This window comes from Mchenga conophoros, linkage group LG1 (genome assembly GCF_057382185.1).
Source record: "Mchenga conophoros isolate Kocher_MC1m ecotype Shallow Benthic linkage group LG1, M_conophoros_male_GT1.1, whole genome shotgun sequence".
In the NCBI taxonomy this organism is placed as follows: Eukaryota; Metazoa; Chordata; class Actinopteri; order Cichliformes; family Cichlidae; genus Mchenga; species Mchenga conophoros.
The window spans coordinates 22,445,861-22,450,234 of NC_140526.1; positions in this window are offsets into that span (position 1 = coordinate 22,445,861).

Here is a 4,374-nt window from a genome sequence, read left to right on the forward strand (position 1 = left end):
TTTTTATTGGTGGTTGAGAAACAACGAATTGGTGCATTACCGCCTCCAACTGATAAGGAGTAGGTACCGGAATGTCACTAAGTATTAGATCCTATCATACAAATTCATTTGTCTAAGATCATTAAATATTGCCTCATAACTTTTACTTGTCGTGGTATTTCTAAATAAATCAATTCAATCCTGTTTCAGTTTGATTATGTTTAGGTTTTGAATCAGTTGTCTTCTTTCTTTCTCATACTTCTGACAGTGTAATATAACATGCTCTAATGTCTCATCACAGTACTCTCATTTAATTGGCAATGTTTCCCTTAAAATGTATAGTGTGCATTTTAGCCCAGTGTGTCCAAATCTGAGACATGAAATGACTGTTTCCTCTCTCCTCCTGCTTCCTGACAAATATATTTCTGTACCACATGTGAGTTTAACATTTTCTTGCATTTGTCTTTAATTTTCTAAATATGTATGGCCCATGTAACCCTCTCAAATCAAACCCCAAGAAATTTGAATTATTTCCTCTTTCTAGTTCTTGATTCTATAACTTTCGTTTAATGTCCTTACCAATTCTTTTTCATGTAAAAACAAAACAAAACATTGTCTTGGTCTTATCCACTGAAAATTTTAATCCCCACTTATGTGTCCATTCTCCAACTTTAAAAATTGCTTCCTACACCTTTCTAGTAACAAACTCTACATAACGTCTTCTCTTCCACATGGTGCCGTCATCTGCAAAAGGAGAAAATGCCATTCGACTGTCTTTATTATGAAACATCATCAATTAAAATAATAAGGGACTCACTATAGTCCCCCGTGGTGTTCCATTTTCTACTATATACTTCTCATAATAATTATTCCCTATCCTTACTTGTATTTGCCTTCTTGAGAGAAAATCCTTTATCCATCTGTACATTCGCTGTGTGATGCCTGTCTTCCCCATTTTAATGAATAAGCCTTCTCTCCGTCAAAGCTGTCTCGCTTTAAAACAGACAGACAGGGGTCTTATGAGTCCCACTGTTCAGTCTTTTCTTTCTCTTTTAATTGCATATTCTTATTGAGAATTATGGAAATTTGAAGATAAAATCACTGTAAACACACCTTTGATTCCACTTGAAATTCATCTTAAAACTGTTTCCTTTTTACTTCTTAACCATTTCTTTGCATTCATCTCAAAGCTAAATATAGCATGCATATTTTAATTTATTTTTTATTCACGTTTTTAAAATTAAAAATTATTTAAACAGTGTTGGGGGACTCAGACTCTTATCTTTTTGTCAGTGTCATTATCTCCAAGCCATCACAGGAGGTTTCACTACATCCTTTAAATTTTTCCTTTCACTCTTGCTGGTATCCATCTGTCCCAAATCACCACTGACCCTCGTCTGTCGTTACTTTGGATAACTGACCTCAGGTATTTAAACTCACCGTCACTACCTCTACTCTTTGCAGCTTCCCTGTTAAACCTTTCTCCCTCTCATTCACAGACATGTATTCTGTCTTGCTTATCCTGACATTTATACTGACTCACCTGCCCCCTACTCTCACTACAGATCACAGTGTCAACTGTGAATATCAAAGGGCAAAGACACTCCTGCCTGACCTCATCCATCCATCATCCCTGCAAAAAAAAAAAAAAAAAAAGGATTTAGAGACAATCACTTCTGTGTGTGTAATTTTCTCTTCTTTATTGTACGTCAGCAGAAGCAGCCAATGCTGTCTTGACCAACTGGATGAACTTGAAAAAAGTAGTGCGATTTTCTGTGTGCCTTGTAATTTCAATCAGCTTAAATAGTATTAGTAATAGTAGTAGTATTAGTAGCAGTATGCATATCCCACTTTTAAGACACGTCTCAAACAATGGCTGGTGGCAAACCATGTCAAATGGAGCAGGACATTAATGATCAGAGTGAAATGAGCCCGCCTGGTAATAGCAAAGACTGAACAGAAGATGGCGCTTGTGTCTCAGACACCTAGAAAAAGCTCACGCTTGAAACAACATGAAAAACCATCTCTAAATGTACAACTCTTTGTCTTTTTCACTCTGCGGGGTGTAGTGATAACTGTTGAAATGAAGAACATAAATTCAAAAGTGAAGCAGCTCATAGAACTATATTTTTACTTTTTAGTTCAGGCATCAGACTGACTTTAATGCACTGAAACACTAAACAAAACGTAACTAAGAAGAGAATTTATGTGCTTTTTAATCAAACACAAGGCATTTTCCACTCGTATCTTTGTATCTTTAATAGTTTTAGGCCATAATCGAATTTAAAAAACAGTCTTTGTGAGAAGTTCCACTCCCTCACATTTCACATCATATAAATGACCATGTATAATTGCACCAATATTGCTAGAAGATCAGACCTTTTCAGTGAACTTTGAATACTGAATAGTTGATTTTCACACCTTTTCTTTCGTGATCCTCATGTCTGGTTTCCACCCCATGCTGAGCATGTCTATAAGTGGTAAGGTGGATCTGTAGGTCCTCTCCTTCTGATGTGGGTTGCTGAGTAATGGCCATACATCCCTCAGTGCTCCTCTCCTGCAGCACATCTGACTGGATTAAATATGTGCAGAGGATTTATTGGCTGAAAAACCACAAGAGCCTCACACCACTTGTAGTGGCGTCCAGGCAAACACACAAATTCATCTGCCCCTTTCTCTCTCTTAACGCTCTCCCTTTCAAACTCATAGGCTGTAAATGTTTTGTCCATTTGTGTTTTCTCACTCTTCCTTATCTTCCTTCCAACCATGCCACTAGCCTGTTTTTTCAAGGTGGATTAAAGTTTTTCCACTCACAGCCTCTCTTTTCAGCATTAATAATTCATGACCCACATGTGTTGCAGACAGATTACAAACATCTCCACTTAACTGCCATAATTATCATTATTGCAGCCAGAGAATTTCATTCACCATCATGCAATTTGCGATTTTAAGCGACTGAGGTTTGATTTTGGAGCGTGGATCAAAGGTGGATTTGTTTACAAATGCTCTCCTTCGCGGAAAGCTATGATGATTAGAATCCCCATTTGGTTGAATTTTAGAACCAAGTGCACCAGTCAGTTCACAGGCGATGCCTTTGGAAATGTGGCCGCTTTTGAAGATGCTGCATGACGTATGACGTCCTGTGCCACATGGAGCTGCTGAGAAACTGTTTGCCAACATCTTTCTCTGTGAGGCTGCTGTTCTTACGTTCTGTCTGTTTCGTATGTAGAGTGTAAAAGAGCTCAAAAGGTGACATAGCAGCTGGAGAGAAGCAGATGGTGCTGACCGCAGCGATCCATCATGGCATGTGTCCGTCCATATGCACTGTGAGTTACGCTGGTGTTTAGAATGTTAGCTTGCCTCGCATAATTGTTCTCCTTCATTTAGGTAACTCAAAGCTAAAACAAACTGTGATATCAGGAGTTATTCAAAAACACATTATGGCAAATATCCAGTATAAAGCAAATAATTAGCATGCTTGTGGCAGGAAGGATCATCTTTCCACAGACTCACATAGAATCTGCAATATCTCTGTAAACCGTTATTTAGCATGGCCCGTACACAATGGGCGAAAAACATGAATCGATAGAAATATAACAAAGATGTAGACACATATTAAAGGAAAAATAAGTATATCTGTTTATAAGTCGCCAATGTTGCGAAAGAAGACACAATTATTTCCTGAAAGTTTTTTAAAAAAACCAGGATTTCCTCTTTTAGCATGTTTGAGTTTTCTCTAAGTCCTTAATCGGCTTCAGAGAACCACACAGAAGACAATGAATGGACAATGATATTATATCAGACATATCATGTTATGATTTATGTCACAGCTGGTAATGATATGGTTGGTTGTGATAGGAAAATAAGAAGAGAGCTTCAGCTCAGAACATCTGTTTTGCATATTATGCAGCATAAAACTGTAATATTTCAATTCTAATGTGTAATTCTTAATATCCACAGCATTGTTATAATTAAATAGGAACCAGAATGTGGGCCAAACCCAAGAGAATAAATTGACCAAATAAATGGACTGTGAGCAAAGAGAAAGTCTGGAAGTGTATTGGAAGGAAGATATTAGAAGTAAAGGTAAAGAAATTCTACCTCATTTCTGTAACTAAAGAGTTACAATTAAATGTGTCCTTTGTCATAACAAACAACTGTGGACGAAGTAGCAAAAAATGACATTATGTGTTTTTTTTAATCACATGTCAGAAACTGTATGGAAATATCGCTCACACATGGCAAGTATAGAGAATGTGCACAGCTGCGTTTGCAGCCTATAAGTCATCATTGTTTTTGTTTCTTTTCACAGAATTTGCATCTATATTAGAAACAGAGGGGAAAATTAACTGTGTCTTCCATATATTTGTCAGCTGGTAACTCAGCAGTAGCTGA